This window comes from Dicentrarchus labrax, unplaced genomic scaffold (genome assembly GCF_905237075.1).
Source record: "Dicentrarchus labrax unplaced genomic scaffold, dlabrax2021, whole genome shotgun sequence".
NCBI classification, from domain to species: Eukaryota; Metazoa; Chordata; class Actinopteri; family Moronidae; genus Dicentrarchus; species Dicentrarchus labrax.
In genome coordinates, this window is record NW_026136712.1 from 17,111,898 (window position 1) to 17,120,822 (window position 8,925).

Consider the following 8,925-nt stretch of genomic DNA (forward strand, 5'->3'; position numbering starts at 1 on the left):
AATGTAATTGCAGGTTACAACACCCTCGCCTCACCCTCACCTTGCAAGCATGTAGGAGAAACGAGGGAAAGGCCTTACATGGAGCCAGTTTTTGGTTTGTCCGTTCTGGGCTACTGTAGAAACCTACTGGACCTACAAAAGGACCTGATAAAAACACAACATACCTTTTTGAATATTATATTCCATTTCTGCCAATTGATCCTCCTAAATGTTACACACTGGACATTTAATCTACTCTAACAGCAGCCCTGACCTGTACTGACTCCCAGTTGGCTGTTAAAACGTTAAATCTGTCATTTTTTCAACCACATAATTTTGAGGTATATTAAAATTCAGCCAGTTTGGCAGTTTGCTTCCATTTGTTTTGATATTTAGGGGGTGAAGGTGATTCACTCAGCTTACGTTTGGATCACAGATTGTGTCTTAAAGGGGAAAAAAACTTGGTTTATTACAACTTGGGTCTAATTTTCGTATCTTTGGCCATTAGTTCTGTCGATTACGATAACGTTGCACTGAGAACACTACAAGAATTATACAATAATGCTCATAACTCTAATTATTGTAATAATTAAAAAGGTTAAATTAAGTATATGGTTTAAAGTCAGAGTGTAAAATGATAAATATCTACAACAGACAGTTTAGGTAATACTTGCGTCTTAGTTTTCTCCTTTTTAAATACGTTTGGCTAACTTGGAGGTTTGTTTAAAACCTGTCTGAGGACGTCTCGGTGGCCTTGAAGGTTAAGAAGCTGCCATGTAATCGCAACATCCTTGAATAAAGTCCAGCTGGGGACCTCTGCCAACCCCCACCCCACACTCTCCCCCTATGTGCTGTCAGCTTTCTACTGTACGCCTCTCTAAAAGGCCAACTAATGACCCCAAATACACTTTTTTTTTTTAAAAACCTGTGTGACTGTTGGTGCTTCTCGACTCCTTTTTTGGCAACGTTCTGCGTCTTTCCCACATGTACAAAGTTATTATTACTGATTGAAACAATGGCCAAAACTATGGAAATAAGATCCAAGAACAAACTAGAATTATTCTTTAAACTATGCTGGGTTCATTTCAGACAATATGCAGCCACTAGTGAAGCATCTTGAGTAAACAAACTAATTTGCTCCTCTTCTTCACCCCCCCACCAGTGGTCCTGAGCCTCCAGTCTACTGGAGTGTGTGTTTTGGGGGGCAGTTTTTTTCAGCGAGCGTGTTTAAGAGGCACGTCCTCTGCGTGGATTGGCTAGTGCCAGGAGCCCGGCCGGGCGAGATCGCATCCCTCTCCACGATACCAACCAATCCTGTCCCCCCTTTGACCTGCTGGGGGCCGGCTGAACACAAGACACCGCCCCCATGGGATGATGCATGCATCTGGCGCCTGATCGGAGGGCGCGTCTTTGCCCTCTATCCCTCCCCTGGCAGCCATCTTTTTTCTGCCCGCGCGAGATGAGACGTCCTGCGTGAGGAGAGGATTTACAGTTGAACTTGTGACAGTTTATGAGTATGAGTTATGAATATGCTGTGTAAATTATGACTAGATGTACCAGAAACCACCAAAACCCAACCAAGCATTTATATTCACTATCTAATAAGGGAGGAACAGAAGGGAGTGTGAGGTTAGCAGCTGAGATTTTGGACACATTTTTTTGGCATTCTAGGGATTACCGGGTAGAAAGTGTTCGTTACCCGGACGTTGATGTAAAGATGTAGGGAGATTTTCCCCCAACTGAATTCAAGAGGGAAAAAAAATCAAGTGGGCTCAGTCAGAGAACTTGATGACGAGAGAAACTTGATATCAAAAACATGAAGCACCAAAGTGTAGAACTTTAGGCTTTTTATGTGTTTATGTGTTTTTGTTTGTGTGCTTGTTTTTCCGACCGAACGGAAAATCGTGTTGTTGTGGGATTTTGGGGGGGGCGGGGATGGGCGGGCGTCTGATTTTGAGGTTACATGTTTTGTTATTTTTAGCGTCCTGTTCCCTTTTGCGTTCCTGTGAATAACCGGAGCCTTTTTTGTTTTTCTTTTTTTTTTTTGTTTGTTTTTTAATTTCTCCGTCTGACTGATCCTGTATTCGAGGCTCCTTTTTAAAGCAGCTGAGTTTTTAAAAAGAGGGATTTTATTGTGCAAGTTTAAAGCTAACCTGCACGCGTTAACACGTTCTGTTGTGTCTGTATGCAGTGGAGGGAGAGAGTGCGCCGGGAAAGGCGTCTGCGTTTTGCATGTTTGCCCGCTGCCTCTCCCTCATTCATCCCCAACCTCTCTCCGTTTTTCTCTCTCTTAAACCATTCCCTCTTTTAACCCTCCCCTCCCACTCCCTTTCTCTGCTTTCTGCAAGGGCCTGGTTTGTTTATAATCACTGTGTAAATACAGTGTATGTATAGATATATGTAGAAAAGTGTAATATATGTACATGTATCTAAGAGACACTCATCCTGTGCATCTGGGCATGGGAACCACCCCGTGACCTCTGTGACCCCCAGTCTAGTTTAGGAGCAACATTTTCCTCACCGATTTCAATTTATTATAGTTCTCCTCCTTAAAGTACTTCCTTAAAATATTGGTAGCTCTTCACACACACACACACACACTCTCACACGTGGGCTACCAGCTCTAGTCCCGTGGCCGTAAGACTGTTTTTAGAGACGGGGAGTAAAAAAAAAAAAGAAGAAAAAAAAGATATATAACGGGTTGAAAATAGTTGTGACTCCTGTGCCCAACAAGACTCTTCTTAGAGTTTTTAAACATGAAGACCTTCATCATAGTGTCCTTAACTCCTGATCCCACAATGCTGTGAGCCGTCTCTTCATATCATATGCACACACACAAACACACACGCCTGGTGGTGTGTTTTAGGCTTTGTAACATATCTGCACCACTGCTGTGTGACCACGGTGCCACCCTTGCTGTGCTGCTTAATTGTCTCCATCCATCCGCGACAGTCGTATCTTAAAAACTCCCCCCTCTCCTCTCCGATATCTCCCCCTCCCCCCACCCTGTGTACCAACGAGTCCCTACTCTTGAGATGTTTATTTGTACCTCTCTCTGTTGTTTCTCTGTTCCCGTGTTACTGGTTTGAGTTTTTTTGTTGTCGTCGCTGTTGCTGTTAACTTTTGTCGTTTGGTAATTTGCCGATCTGCCAAGCTGGAGTTCTGCACTCTCCCTCGCACACAGGAAATAAAATAAAAAAAAAGAAAAAGAAAAAGGGAAAAGAGGGAGGAAGTAAAGACAACACAAAATTTACAGATTGAGCGATTCACAGATTGATCGAGACTAAATTATTTATAAATGTAATCTACCCTTGGTGGTTTTAAATCGTGCCTGCTCAGTTGAGAGGAGTTGTGAAAGCCAGAGAGAGAGAAAGAGTTGGTGTGGGTGTGCAGGTTTTTGTGACCTACACTGTTGAACCAGAGCGGGAGACCTAGTTATATGCATGTTTCAGTTACGCATTTCTACCATGTACCTACCTGAATAAGGATGGAGCTAGTGTTAATATATGATATTTGCATCTTTTGAAATAAGAATTTCCTCCATCCAGAATGTTGAATAGGTGACATGAAAAATATTTAAAAAAACGCAAAATTTTTAAAAAAAGGATTCAGGAGCCGTAGCTTGGTATGAGGCCCTCGATGTTAGCGTTTTCCCTGCGTTGTAATGATATACTATTGGGCTGCGCTTTCTCCCCCAGCCTTCACATGGATGCTGGAGTTTTTTTGCATGATCATGATGTACAATGAAATACAACCATGAATTGACGACTATCAAGTGTTTGTCTGAGTGTTAGTTGGTCTTCATCATAGCTTTGTTATTCTTCGAACTTGGATCTTGAAAGTATTTAATAAAAATACTATTTCAGCACTGGTCTGTCTCTCTCGACTCGTTTATTTTCTTTAGGTTGGCCACCGACTCGTCACGTCCGATTTTAGTTTTTGCCGTCATACGGAAACATTTTTTTGTCCCTTCTCCAACAAATATCGTACTGGAAAAGGCATCCACTTCCTGGAAATGTGCTCCATCCATCCCCAGACCAAACAGCCTGCCAAAAACTGTTTCATGTTTACCCTGGCTGCTTTTTAACTCCATGCTTTCTGAACTGATTGTCTCTCACACTCGTCTGGTACCACATACCTACTGTCCAGACAAAATGTATCCCCACACTGACATAACAGACCTTTTTTTTTTTTTTTTTTTTGGCCCGATCACTGTGAATTTTTGACCTTTCCAGCCTGGATTTAGAGAGGCTTTCATCAGCAGAGTCTCAGCCTGAAATCACCAAATTTGGAGCCCATAGAGATATGCAACACACGTTTCTGATTATGTAACACTGCAACATTGATTAGTCATGCTGAATATCTGCTCTTGTAGTCTCTTGTCCAATTTTAGGAAGGGAAACTAGATTGTTTCAGGTGACATTTAGCATTAAGGTTTTGATTTGAGTAAAAACAAACCGGCTCTGGCTGGACTGGTCTGCGGTTGGCTGGATGTTCTGAACACCACCCGGCATCGCAGCTGGCACAATATTTGCCCTCCATACTTGTCTGTCATCACATAAAGTCAGATTAAGCCCTGCATAACACTGCATAGCTTCCAGGCCATTAACATACAAATAGGATAAAACAATCACTGCTGTCCGTTCAACAGCTCGTGCATCGTCCTGTCTTCCAGTGCTCTTAATAGGCGTATCGAGCACTGTGAGGTGTTGAGTAATGCTGCAGCCCTTATTTAAAAGGGTTTTGTGGTGTTATTTATGATGGTCCCAGTTATTTTAAGGATTGTGTGTGTGTGTGTCTGTGTGTGTGTGTCTGTGTCCCTGGGATGTAGGACAGCTCCCACTGGTTCCTCTGCTTTCTGTGTGATTAATGAGGGGAGCTCAGCAGTTGGTTAAGTTCGACACTCGCACTTACTTTCTCAAAGGCACAAAAAAGGAGAAACTCCTGAGGGAATGTGTCTTGTTAGCGCTCTCTGACCCCCGACTCTTCGTGTCAATAGAATTAGGAGAATAGCTGACCCAGAACGAGTCTCCTGAATCTAAATTACTTTTGACTTTGAGGTCTAAAAGGACAGGTTCCCTTTTTTTTTTTATTTCAGAGATTATACAAATGTTTCCAGTCATTTATAAGCATGAGTAGCAGCGCCTCAGTGATAGCTTTTTATTTCCAAGGTGGTCCTCAAAAACCATGAATATCTGTTTTTAGTAAACAAGTAAGATGGTAAAGTCAAAGTTTTTTCTGTACTGTAAACATGAACCGCTACAGTCAAGAGACGGTTTGCTTAGTTTACCACAAAGACCTAACCCGACCCAACTCTAAATCTCACTAATAATGCAGTATATCCAGTTTATTTAATCCATAGCCTACAGAAACCAAAATGGTTTTATATAGAGCAGTGGTTCCCAACCTTCCTCCTTACAAGATGCCTTTTCTATCATTGAGTAAACTAAGTGACATATTTTATGGATTTTTCATATTATATTCAATGCATAACAATAACTGCACAGAACAACAATTAACCCAAATGGTGACTGGTGGACATTTTAGTGAGTGAAGACTGAATACAGTTTGTGTTCAGGTCTTCAAAGTTTAGATCTTAAAAAATAAAAGAAAACAAACAACAATTTAATTTAGTTTTCTTTTCTTCACAGAAATTAATGAAATGCTGACATACAGGCCTACTGTGTATATTAAAGTTTTCTTACACCCCTTAAAATCCTTGTGACCCCCCTGTGAAGCTTTAGCGACCTCCAGATTGGGAACCACTGACATAATGTGCCAACATGTTCATAAGTGAACTATGGAGGTGCTGATAGGCAGTTTCCTTTTACATTTGGACCCAGCTTAGTGGTTTCCCCTTATATCCAGTCTTTATGCTAAGCTTACTTAAGGGTGATGAGTAGTTTTATATTCAGTAACGAGACCCAGTGATATTACGTTATTACCTGAATGTAACTCCAGTTCTATAAATCATAATGTGTAGCTCACTGTTGCTCTGTATCACAATGAGAGGAATGAAATAATGGAAACACAGTTATTGATATACAGCATATAGACCACTTAGGAGATTGTTGATGTCTTTAGTTTCATAAATAAACTCCAAAACTGGGTGCTGGAACTCAACCTCTGTAAAGGATCCCTGAGATCTCTGTGTAATGGTGTGTGAAAGAGTCACAGAGAGGTAGTGAAACACAAACCTTTATTGTATTACTATTACTGTATTATTACTTTTATTCCATATAATGTCTGTGATTTATATATCTTTGTTCAGTGATAAAATTGTACCCCATTTCTGTATTTATAGTCCAGTCCCTCAAGTTTAACCACCGACAGACCTCATCTCCTCTACAGTTATCATTACTGCATCGGCTAACAGGCAGTGCAGGTTCTCATCTCTATCCTCAGTGTCTCCGTTTCCAGCAACAACTGATGGAAACACGTTCATCACAAGACAATGCTCGCTGACATACTGTGATATGCTTTTGTTTTACCAAGTGAAAGACAAACGGTGTAGTGGTCTAGGTCAGAAATTAAAACAAGGTTATCAGGCAACATCACAGTAAAGCAACATTCATGAGTTTTATTACAAGATGTTGATACATATCTTATTTTTTCAGGTTTCATTAAACACTGGGTAATAAAGATATTCATGTTTTTCTTATTTTTGTCAACAAATCCCTCAAAATGACCAAAACCAGCATTTAATTGATCCTACTAACAAGTATTGTCTGTGTAGCGTAGCCTGATATTCCTCTGTCATAGAGTAGCACTACACTGCTAAACAAATTAGCATCTCTATTGCACTTGGTGACCATTAACTAAGGCAGTAGTAGTAAGTCAATCTCACATATACCATCCTGCTGATTTAGATGCTTAGTAGAATTTATTAGTGGTTAAAAATAGTCCCCAATAAATCTACTATTTACTCCTGTTTGAGTAGCATTTATTAAAAACTACACTGCCCAACAGTATTTCATATTTTTGAAAGACCAAGCAATTTACTTGTTTTTAAAGTCTACATTCACACTGCAAGTCTTTGCAGTCTATTCTGATTCATTCTTGGCTTTTGTTTGGTTAAATATGGCTCATATCAGATTCCAGTGTGAATAGGTCACACCACTGAAGTGACCCGCTTGACGAACGTAGATCTAGTGATGTAAAAGTCACATAAATCCTGATGATGAATGTTCACACTGAGGTTGCATTGAAAAAAAATGAAAAGATCAGATTCAATGTGATTTGTGATGTTACTTGTGCCTGAGGTGGGAATGTAGCCTTAGTACCAAAAAGGGGAAAAAAAATTTTTTTTTTTTGTTGTACTCCCCCAAAATCAAAAGAAAAAAAAAAAAAAAAAAAATGACCCTCCCCCTTAAAAAAAAAAAAAGACCCCCCCTTTTAAATTAAAAAAAAACAACCCTTTTTTTTTTTTTGGGTGGGGGAGACCGAAGGAGCAGTGTTGGCTTTATAACCATCTCCCAGCCCTATCGTCCAGTATCCGTGTTGAGTTGATATTGAGAACCACTTCTTCCTGTCGACGGACTTTCAAACGACTCCGATGGCCATTTGTTCATCCCCTCCACTTGCACCTCCAAAGTAAAACCTTCCTGAGGAGTATCCCTCCTTTTCTACAACTGATGAACCCAATAACCCTGTAAATCTTTTAAGGTTGAAAGGTCTCTATTGCAACTTGCCTTCCCTCACCACCTTTCCATAGTCGGAGAGAGTGAGGGAACAATGTGCAGTGTCCGGGTCCACAGTGTAGTGCTGAACCCAGTACAGCTTCTGATCGGGGAACTTCTCCATCTCCTTGTTGAACTTGTCTTTTCTGCTCATACTTGCCGCTCTGGATGCTGAACTCTTGCTGATCGTTCACGTGTTGAAGGCTGTAGAGAGATGGCGACCTCAGGAGGACGTGGAGATGGTCGTTGGTGTTCGAGAGCTGCTCCAGCTCTGTGCATCTTCTCTGCAGTGCACTAATTTGTTGCTAGAGCTTTAACGAAGCCCTCTGCTTCTCTCTTCAATGCCTTTTGCTTCTTCTTAATCACCCAAATGAGCTCTGGTTAGCTCCTTTTAATGGAGGCTATGAGAACGGTGAACACCTGCACACACACCTGCATCCCTCCTCCTGAGGTCCACCAGATACTTGACCTCCTGGATCTTCTGCAGCTTCTCCTGGATCATCTGTTGCACTCGGGGCTCCGTCTCTCCGATCTGTCTCTCCATACCTTGTCACACTCTATCTCCAGTGGTACGGTGTTGTGAGTGTCGTGGTCTTCACTGATGCACAGCTGACAAACGCACTTTTATCCGTCTCCTCAGTCCTGCAACTCTGTGGTGAGGCTCTAGATGAATTTCACAATAAGATGTCAGCAAAACTTTGTCGCCTTCAGCTTCCCCAAAGTGCAGATGTCGCAGGCTTTGTCTACATAATTAGATTCATCAGTGCTTCTTTCCCGCATCACTTTAAAATGATCCGAGACTTCTCAGATTGTCGTGTTGGTTTTTAACTCCGGTCTCCTCGCGAATGTCTCCATGCAGAGTGGACACTGGCAGTGGTTGCTGTTGTCCCAGTATCCCGCGATACAGGCCTTGCAGAAGTTGTGGCCTCAGGCGATGGAGATGGGCTCAGTGAAGACCTCCAGGCAGATTGAGCACTGAAACTGTTCTTCACACAACAGACTGCTGCAGGAAGCCATGCCTGCAACATTACGTAAAACCACAACGTTACTTCCTGGAAAATATATCAGCTTTTGTTTTTCATCTCTCAAAATGATATGTGAGCTTGTGTTTTTTTTAATACTCTTAACACATTGAATAAGCCAGATTATTTTAGATAAATCTACTTTGTCACCGGACTCCAGACTCTGAGTTATAGAGTGCAGACAAACATATTATCTAACATCATGCTGAAGGACCACATACATATTCACCAGTTCACACAGATGT

The 8,925-nt window shown here is 41.4% G+C and overlaps 1 protein-coding gene across 18 annotated transcripts in view; it reads left to right on the forward strand.

The window, feature by feature from the left end:
- Positions 1 to 3,850, forward strand: part of LOC127373191 (calcium/calmodulin-dependent protein kinase type II subunit gamma) — a 36,945-nt gene extending 33,095 nt beyond the window's left edge. For all 18 annotated transcript variants that reach the window (XM_051417400.1, XM_051417406.1, XM_051417413.1 and 15 more), the window contains one exon: positions 1,142 to 3,850. The gene's annotated coding sequence lies outside the window, so the exon portion shown is untranslated. The remainder of the gene's footprint in view (positions 1 to 1,141) is intronic.
- The last annotated feature ends 5,075 nt before the right edge of the window (positions 3,851 to 8,925 follow it).